Source organism: Triticum dicoccoides, chromosome 2A (assembly GCF_002162155.2).
Source record: "Triticum dicoccoides isolate Atlit2015 ecotype Zavitan chromosome 2A, WEW_v2.0, whole genome shotgun sequence".
Taxonomy (NCBI): Eukaryota; Viridiplantae; Streptophyta; class Magnoliopsida; order Poales; family Poaceae; genus Triticum; species Triticum dicoccoides.
The window spans coordinates 31,765,294-31,776,012 of NC_041382.1; the positions used below are offsets into that span (position 1 = coordinate 31,765,294).

At 39.6% G+C, this 10,719-nt stretch overlaps 2 pseudogenes; both read left to right on the forward strand.

Moving 5' to 3' along the window:
• LOC119352954 overlaps positions 1–2,121 on the forward strand; it is a 5,666-nt pseudogene extending 3,545 nt beyond the window's left edge.
• Positions 2,122–4,953: 2,832 nt separating this feature from the next.
• On the forward strand, positions 4,954–7,613 carry LOC119352956 (annotated as a pseudogene).
• Positions 7,614–10,719: the final 3,106 nt, after the last annotated feature.

Here is a 10,719-nt window from a genome sequence, read left to right on the forward strand (position 1 = left end):
AGGGGATTAATTCCTCTTCAATCCCTGCCAAACCCCCTTCAAATCCCTCTCAACCGAACACAGCCTAAAATGTTTTTGTGTTTTTCTTTCCTCTGTAGAAACTGTTTTTCTGTCCTCTGTAAAAAAAAAGCATATGGAACTACATACTTAAATGAAACAAGAAGTAGATGCAAGGTCGTAATCGCGGTTTGTGGTCTGCTACATGAAGGATAGGAAAAATCTATCACATATAGCGGGCCATCGTAAAAGCTAAAATATACTCTCACTTTTTACTATAGTACACATCTTTGCTTACTGTTACGGTTTCCGAGTATGAAATATATGTAGCGAGACATATAATAAACATTGAGCCATGTCTACTGAACTAAGACAGCCAGCCTGAACTAATCTATTTCTTATCAAAAGAATAGCATGAGGTTCCAAGTAGTATTAAACTCCTTGGTCTTAGCGAATTCCAAAATATGCGACCTAAAACAGAGGGGGTATGCAGAGTGAGAGGAGAGGGAAAACCTATGAGCACTCTGCCATACATGTAAATTTAGGGGAGGGCTGTGGAGTTCTCCATATATTTATTTTCTTGTTTCCGTATTACTTTTTCTTAAGGATATCTAAGAAGAGTATAGAGGAAAATATATTTATTTAGTTGAAGTAGTTTTGGTACATGTGGCATGGAGGAGCCGTAGCTGCTATATGAATAGTGGATGTATCAGTATTAGCTCTGACATGGAAATTATTCAATGGCTTAGAATTTCATGCTGTAAAAGCTATAGGGCGCTATTTAAATTTTGAAACACCGAGTATATGATATGGTGGAGAGTACTGGTCTACAGGACCATGCCAACTTGAGAGCTCCTTAATAATGCTATGGTCTGTCATCATATTCCACTTGACCAAAAACTCCACTTTTCATTCTTGCTAAAGTATGGATGCTATTCAGCTCAAGTAGTTTCCTGAAATAGCATTCACTAGAAAAGTAGTGGAGCATTAGGCGCAATCGACATGATATGTCGCGGAAATATTTGTTTGCCACACCATTACAACTGCTGTATGTCGTATGTTAAACAAATATGATTCTCTTCATAATATATCTTAAATTATATACTTAACCGTTTGTCTTCATGTTCTTTCAGGAGTTGAATCATTTGGTCAATTCTGTTGCAAATGGGTATGAGCTTTTAACTTGACATTTTGTAGTGATTTTCTCTGAGAGGACAATGACGTTAAGTTTCAAGATCCCTTTGCTTGTTTGTTGTTACGTTTGGGTTTTAAAAGTATTTGCTTTTATCTTTTGCAGTCTGAGTTCTGACGAGTTGTACAAGAGAAGTCTACAGGAGATCATGCCACTCAGGAGTAAGGATACTACAAGCTTGCTTAGATGTTTTGTTTGTCCACTTGTTCTCTCTCGCTTAACACTTTTTTTCCAGTCATTTCTTTGCTAAGATTGCTGGCAGAGACAGATCCGTACTCGAGAAGCTGATTACAAATCATTTATCCCTGGAAATATGAATGTCAATCAGGTTAGAGTTTCTTATCCCTACTACTGTTCTCGGACAATCAACTAGTGGATCATGTATCCTTTGTCTTTGTCGTAAAAGTTTATTTATGTAGTTAACTATCAAGGTTGAGAATTTTATGGTTTTGGCATCAGTACTGCTACAAGGAGGTGCGCCCCCTGGATGTTAAACCAACGATGTTGGCAATGAGGGCTTTAACATATGCACTTGGCATCCCGCTGCAACTTGAAATTCTGGGCAGAGCCTTGATGGCTGGAGATTTGCAAGTAAAGCGCCTTGATTTCTTCCCTCGATCAGAGTCAGGGAAGGGTGCTTTCCATATGGTCCAAAGCTACTGGTCCTCAACCTCAACCCCTGAACCACTGGAGCTGGGAAGTGGCAACCTGTTATTATCTGATGGCACACCATTGCTGACCTTGCTGTGTCGGTCTGAGGACTGCGACATTCTTTATCGCAAGTGAACTGTGCAGGTATTTATTTAAAAAAAAACTGTGCAAGTATTCTGTAGGCTACTTGACAAAAAGCATTCCTAGAGGATGGCACATTAAATCTATTGATAGTCTAATACAGCATGGCCATGTAGGTTTTTACTGGCATCTGATCTCAATCTACTTGTGAAGTTGTGCTTACTCATTTGAGAAAAAGCAATGAGCTGTTTTATTCGCTTTGGAATGTTTAGTGAAGTAGTCTTTAACTAGGCATCGATTATCAAGGAATACTGGCATCAGGAAATGTGAATATATACTGCATTTGTTACTGATACTGTACTCCTTTCCTTCTGTATTCGGACGGAAGCTACATAATTGATGAGAACATGTGAAGAATTAGATGTTTTCCAGCTTCCTTGTAGTCGGGTGAAATTGAATCTTGATAGACAACAACTAAAATGTATAAGTTCTGAATAAAAATAGGAAAAAATCTTTTGAAAATATCTGTTTCCATGATTTGTGTAGTCATACAACTTAATCATTCTCAATATACCTTATTAAGGCTGCGTTTGGCAGCTCAGTCTTTTGGGGTATTTAAATAATACTATTGTTTTTCTAGAAGCCGCAGTTTTAAAACTTTGACGTGTTTGACATAAACAAATACCACACTTTATAAACTGTAGTATCCCTAATGCCATGTTTTATTTCTTGTATTTGAAAAGAAGTCTTGACCTGCATTTTCTAAACAAAACTGAGAAAAACTTGTATTTTAGAAACTAAAGTATTCATTGCCTAAGCATCAGAATACCAAGACTAGGCCTAAATGGTAAAGTGAATTTAGTGGGACATCCCAGCCCAAATTTGCTAAATGCCATGGCTACGTATAGGACGGGCCACAATCATAGCACCAGTATTACACTTTCGTTCTCTTTTCATGTAAAGGGATTAGCACATTCATACACCGTATCTATTTGTAAACACTGATAGCACATAGCTCGAGTTTATCTGGAAAAACGGGATAGCGTGAGCTCCTGTGCCTGGGCTCCAAACCGCCATCCTCTAAGGAGAATGGCCTTTTTTTTCTCTCTTTCCATGTCATTGGTAATAGTGGAAATATTATGAACATTCTCAAGGAAAGTGTTTGCACTAAAAAAATTAACTCTCGAACTTTTGACATGTTTTAACCTACGATATGTGTAATAAGTTGTAGTGGGCTAGTGGCAAACCGTTCTGTCAAGCACATAAGAGGTTGTGCTGGTGTAGTCCATCTAGTGAAAGTAACTGAGCTGGAAGTTGAGGCCACTCATCTCTATTTCTTGACTTGGTCCCACATAGCATAAGACATATACATAAGACCATAATTATTAATCAAGGTTCACACATGCTGTGCTGCATAATACACATTAAATCTGAATATGGAAGCCAAGGACCATACTACTTCAGAAATATTGTGGTGCCTGATTTCGTGAGCTCTCTGCTCAATAATCTTGGTGCTAGAGGGAATGTGACGACTGGTGGTTGGGAGGCAAAACCCTAGATGATGAAGCGTCATAGGGTGCCTCCAATTAGTTCAGTCCAGCTGCTAGGTTCCATGATGTAACAATGCGAGTATATGTCTTAGGAGAGCGCCAACAACATTCAATGCCGTTGTGACATGGTTGAGGGGTTAGGAATCACCATCTCCCTATACGTAATGCAGCCATACCCGCTCCTTTTTACGGATATCCGTATGCATCATGACATATGAGCGGTGAGCTATCTCAAAAACATGCTGCATGCATCACGACCACATGCCGTGCGGCGGAGATTCCCAGGACATCTTGAGAATCGGACCTTCCCCCAACTTTTCTTAGAATCTTGAACCCATATTTTTTTGAAAACCCTATCTAGTTAGAATGTAAACAACTAGGATTGTTAAAAAAATATAGGTTCAAGATTCTGGGAGAAGCTGGGTGGAGGTTGGGTTCTTAAGATTCTGGGAGAATCGACCAAAAGGACTGGGCCATGCGTCCGGTTCCAAATTTCCGCCTCCCATGAAAGCCGATGCTTGGCTTTCCGGTGCATATGCACTTGATCTTTAAAAAAGTAGTAATTATAAAAAGTCAAAATTTTAAAAAATACACTTGACTTTCTGTTGCACTTGTATAAAAAGTTTCGACGGGAATGACTTTTATGGTATTTTGGATGAAAAAGGGCAAAATCAACACTATACACAAGTCACTATTCATACTTGTCGTCCTTGAAATTTTGTCTTTTCTTTGGTCCAAAAGTTAATAGGAGTTTTTCCTTCGTGATTTTTTAAATATAGGATTGCAACAGAAGGTGGAGTTTAATTCCGGAAAGTTTCAGAAGTTTTTGACTTGTTCCGCAATTACTATTTTTTTCCCGTCTCAAGTGCATATACACCTGGGAGCCAAGGGGTATTTCCCGAAAAATACTAGGATGTACTCGGGTCCTGCCACCCTTGACAGTCGTCTCTTCCGAATATATCACATCCTGTTTATGTTCCATTCATGTTCATGAGGTTCACCGTGTTCCCCCAGTGCTTGATGCCCATCCTTGATCCACACGCTCTGCTTTGTACCGTTGTCTGTCAACCACCAGCATCCAACACCCAACAACCTGTTGCTCCATCTACATTTCTTTCTCTATCAGTCGGCTTCCAGTCGGCTTCCACGTACCACCCACTCTCCCGGGCTTGACGCACCGTGCGCGGCCGTCGCTAGCTCCACGCATGCCACTGTTCACTGTCACTCTGCGAATAGGGTACATGTCTTTTGTCAGTACATTGAAGATGATCGTTATTTTGTCACCACCATAATGATCCTGGGAGTGATGTGCGTGAATAAAATTTTTGTTGCGTAGCACATTTCCCTGCACAACGTGGCATCTCCGTTAACACAGCCTGGCCGTCAAAGGCATTCATGTCCGTGATCAATCGGCACTCGGCTTACATAGTCGTTACACTATATATTGCCCCTAGCTGGAGAGAAGGAGATGTCAACCACAGAACCACCAATTTAAGGGGCTGCCGGTGATCAGCAGAATAACTGGTAATGGACGCTGATCACAGTAGCCCCTCGGAAGATGTTAGGCAAAGCCGAGAGATGTCGATCCGCGTACCTAGAACACGAGTCGGAACCGAGTTGCCAGATGACTCCACACAGGAGAAGGAAGAGGAGGATGAGGAGGAGGAGCCCTTGAGCCCAACCTCAAGGCTCATGGAGGGTATCTATATCGTCGTCATGATCGGCTTCGGCACGCCCTTAAACCTACCGCTGTTCCGTGCCGGCTTCGAGGCCCAGCTTCGCCATTACCCGCGCTTCCGCAACATCCAAGTACTCCTATTTATATTTAACTAACATAAGTATGACTTATGTGAGGACTATTATTTGATACTCTAACTACTTAATTGTTTCTTATATGAAGTACTATATGGTAGTATTAATTTGTAATAGTTTTCTAGTATATCATTAATCTAACTACTTAATTGCTTCTTATAATTACATGGACAGACCCATGATAGCATGGTAGAATGTGGTAAGAGTAATGATGCTACATGGGGTAACAAATTGGGCTACATCATCCTTCCATTTCGTATAGCCATGCACGATGATCAAATTGCATATATCCGTGAAGCAAAGAAGATGGCGGAGCGGAAAAGGAGGTCACTTGAAGTTATTATGACACAAAAGATGACCGAAATTTTCCTCAAATGTTTTGGTGTAAAGGTATATTTCATGAACTGCACAAACTTTGAACATGTTTATATCTCGTCACTTCCATGTTTCTACTTGCACTGCATTTATCCATCAAAGCAGGCAACATCCTTTATCGTGCACCGCATGCTCGGAAATACGACATTATTGTTCTCCAACATGATTGGACCAGTTGAACGGATAGACTTATGGGGGCACACGGTTACCTTCATTGCACCTAGCGTCTACGGGCCAGGAGAGGTATGTCATCATGGTACTAATTAGTTGAGAAAATTCTACTTTTACTTCCAAGTTATAGTCTTTTTTCTGCGGGGGACTTCCCGGTTATAGTTGGCATACACATTGATAATTTTTTATCCCATTAAAAAATCTTGATATATCACCACATGGTATGTGTGGTAACCAACTCCATATTTGAAACTGAGCTATGACACTTTAAGTCACTAGAAGAAAAAAATCTAAAAAAAATCTTGATGTATCTAGGAGTTTGTTAAAAACATGTTGTAAGCAGTACTCAGTTTACATGCCTCGGTATTACCAAAACTAGGATAGGGCTTAGGGCTTAGGCTTAAGGGGTTCACTATACTATAATTAGAAGACTTGAATCTAAACCAAAAACATAACAATCATATTATTATTAGTTTTTTCTTCATTGGAAAAAACAACTTTATTGGCACAAGTTCTAAGAGTAGCACTTACTACAATACTAAGTATTTGTCGAGATTATGTGAGTGGTAAGAAAGAAAGATAATAAGAATTTAAGAAAGGGTGCTGGTGATATGTTTTTATCAACATATATGTCTTATTTGTATGTTTCTAATATACTTTCTTTATTAATATACACAATGCTTAATGAACCATTATACATATTATAACAGTATAAACAAAATTAAATAGAAGCATCATAACAGAGTTAGCATCCATTAAGCAACATAGTAGAATCAATGTACAAATAGTCAACATAATGCAATTCGGCTAGGGCATATAAATAGTAATCAACACATGGCAATGCAAATCGATCAGGGCATATCAATTAATACATCACGAAACTGTAGTTGCAACACATCGTCAACAAGGAAGGGCCATATTATATGTCGCACACCGTTAGGGGAGGCGGCGAGGTCAGGTGTACGACTTGCCAATGGAGAAGCCAATGTATAGAGAGGTGGTCATGCCACCGGTAACCATAGACTCCTCATATTGTGTGCTGCAGGGAGGGGAGGGTAGTGGAATTGATAGGTAGTAGATGACACGGTAGCTAGATTCAACCATACGGCACCAATGTGGTCATAGGTAGGGCTTGGGCATGAATTGATGCAGGCGTGGATCAGGCTCATGGACGACAATGCTCCACCACTAGGTCGGACTTGCAGATGGCGGTGTGGAAGTGGATAGTAAGGCAAATGACAAGGTTGGTGAGGCTAGGGTGTGAAGGCGAGAGTGTAGAGATCGAGCGTTCTGAGTGCAGTTAGGGCTTGGGAGATACCGAGAGTAGCAAACTGATGTGGTAGATCATTACTATCCATCCCTCGTGGTTCCGCATCGAACTGCATATATGGTCCAAATATCATGGTCAATATGTCTAAGATAGAAAAGAGTTACCGGCATGTGCCTATAAACAACATGGACTTAAATCTTTTGGCTCTAGGTAAGGTTGTGAGGGCAACTTACCATGACGTGATAAAACTTCCAACCCATGTTTCGAGGATAGATTCATGGAGAGAGCGGGAGGAACGCTAGTTTCCCAACATAATATCAGCGGTCGGGCATGCTCTAGGCAATGACGGTGGTGGGATTTTGTCATCTAGAAAAATGTTGTGGCCCTTCCAAATGCTGCGGAGGATATTATTGTACCTTTCCATAGGCAGGTTCCATGTAACAAGACAACTGAAGTTTCACTGGTGAAATGTAAAATAAATATGTATGAACAAAAAAATATTGTACTATTACTTTTACTTCGGTTTGTATTTTATTTGAAGCTTGATTGCTTTTGTAGGGCCTAATTCTGAACTACCAAAGTTATAGCAGCACTATCAAGGTAGTTCTATCGTTTGATGAGGAAAAGCTTCCAGATCATCGCCATCTTCTGGATGACTTTGTAGAGTCTCTCAGGCTCATTAAAGATGCGGCTTCAAAGCTTACAGAGTCGAGCAAGCATGAGTCATTATACAAAAGTTGGATGAGTGCGCCACAAGATACACGTACACATGTGTGCGATCAATATCACTGTGTATACCACGTGATAGATACTAGTATACCTATGTGGTGCATGTATTTGGTACTAGAGTATCTTAGTCCAGAAATCGATTAAGCCAAAGCATGTAAGTAGCATGCATTCGACACGCTATTTTCTTTACTTTCGGACTGTCATCGACAAGATCAAGCCTGCTCCAGTAAAGGAGCAGCTCGTTCTGATGGCAGGAATGGTTGTTCGGTGATTCAAGGACTTCAATGTAATTTTTATTATGTGTTGTGTGCTTTGTATTTCTAATGAATCTTCATAATAGATTGAGTCCTTTTTGTAAAAAAGTAATCTATGACGTTTAGTGCGCGCGCCATCACTAGAAGTAATCTGTGATGGGGATTCTGTGACACTACTTGCGACGCACATAAAACGTCATTGGGGTGTATTTTGTGATGTTTTTTTTGGCTATTCCATGAAATTATTTGCCTCACCATAGTAAGCTGATGTCTTGTAGTGAACTCATATTTTGGAATGGAGGAAGTATGTACCGTTCCGAACGCGCTAGATTGCTAGAACATGTACATTGGTTGATAAGATAGTCTTATCTTCAGCCTTGTCGGTAGTTTAGATATGGGTGTACAATGGATTACCTCTTAGTGTTAATCTTCAATAACAAGCTAATTCTAAATATGTGGTGAGACATATTATGCGAAGAGATCGTCTCTTGATTAAGAGAAATCAAACTTTTTTTCCTGCTTTCTCTTTCCTCCACGTGAGAATTTAGCCTACATGGCACTTCTAAGATAGCACCACTGTACATGCCCTTACAACTAATTACAAACTTTAGTTACCTAGCTACATGTTTACCTGCAACTTGTGGAAAGCCAAACAAATAAATACCGTCTAAACTACATATTCTACCTTTTTACAGATTGTAAATGATGTGTTAGTTGGAGTGACTTCCGTGCACTCTCTCGATATTAATTTTTGCAATTACGTGTGCATTAGTGATAAGTATTTCTCTCTCTCTCTCTCTCTCTCTCTCTCTCTCTCTCTGTCTCTGTGTGTGTGTGTGTGTGTGTGTGTGTGTGGTATGACATCACATCCATTGTATTCATATAAATGTACTTTTCCATAATTACTTTGTGTTCAATGCTAGGTGACACAAACACTAGGAAAATAAGCTTGTGGTCAATCCTCATGGTCAGCATCAGACTGAGAACTGGCCTACAAGTAAGATCTTCTATTTATTTTCAGAACATGTATGTGAGAAATATTGTTTGATATGGTATTATATATACTGATTCTGATTAGCGGGCATATACTTTTGGACTATCCATTCAAAATAGTTTCTAGTACGTCATTGTTGTAACTACTTACATATTTACTTATATTAATAACTGTATGAACACCAATGTTAGCATGACAGAACGTGGTAAAGATAATGATGTTACATGGGGAAACAAATTGTGTTACATGAGCCTTCGATTTCATATAGCCACGCATGATGCTCAAATTGCTTATATTCGTGACTTTCTTGAACCTGCCAAAATGATGGTTAGTTGTGCTATAATTTTGAGATGTGTTGGCAAAATGATCCCTTTTTTTATTTTTGTGGTTTCTTTTTGTCAAGAGTTATTTATTGGTAATATAATGGTTATTTATGTACTATTAATCCTAAGAATTGTTTTGTGTATTTGTGCAAATAAAAGCATTGGAAGGGTACTTGTGATCTGTTTTTAGCAAGTGTAGATTTTCTTGTGCAGCAAAACTGATGGTCAATTCAATTTATTTAGGATAAATGCTCAAACTTCTCGACTTCCAATACATTATACAAATGGTTGCTCTCGGTTATATTCTTTATTTTGGCTTCGGGCCATATATAATTTTGGTTATATGGGCTACGTAGTCTCCCAACAGCAGATGTACAGCCCGGCCCATGCAGGGAAAAATCAAAGGGCGCGAGGGTGGGAGAGGAGTGGAGAGATGTTCCAGTTAGCAAAGCTCTTCTTACCGGAAGCCGTAGCTGCCGGTGAAGCATCCACCACACAAAGGTTTTGATATGCGTGCTTGTTTTTTATGTATTCACGTTGCTTTCATTTGTATCTCCCATTCTGTCAACCCGGCTTGTCTTGCCGCCACTACTTTTTGTCAGAAGGCAAGAGAGACTACCATATAATAATAATAGTATGCACGCATGTGATCTATCCCTACAAAAGTCCATGCAGTTTAATTTTCTTTGACCTCTTGGCGCCAAGACCTTTCGAACAAGATCAATCTTGAATACATTCAAACATGTTTAAATTTCAATGTTTTAAATGAGTGAAATCAGTTTTTTGAAATAAGTGGAAAACCTAGTGGACCTAACTGAACTGTGGTTATTTTCTAAAGAGCAATTCCCACGGCCAAACTACATCCAGGCCGACCAAATTGACATCACAGTGTCATCGTTGGCTGGAATTGATGTATTCAGGAGATCAGGGGCTATCGTACTTTGGTGAGTGGTTTGAGAACTTTTCAATGACGGATTAATTGTTCAAATCCCGACAACTTTTATATAGAAAGATACTCATACATGGACTTTTTTTGACTAGAAATAGTAACGGGCAGGACCTACTAGTGAAACGTGTAGAAAGACCAATTGCTAGAGTTAAGTGACACCAGTTGATAGGGCGAGATCACAACGGATGAAACATGCGGGGAGGAAAAAAATGCTAGAGTAATATAAGTGACAACATTTGATAGAGCAACACAACCAGATCAGGTTATTATAAGTGACACCAGTTGATAGGGCGAGATCACAACGGATGAAACATGCGGGGAGGAAAAAAAATGCTAGAGTAATATAAGTGACAACATTTGATAGAGCAACA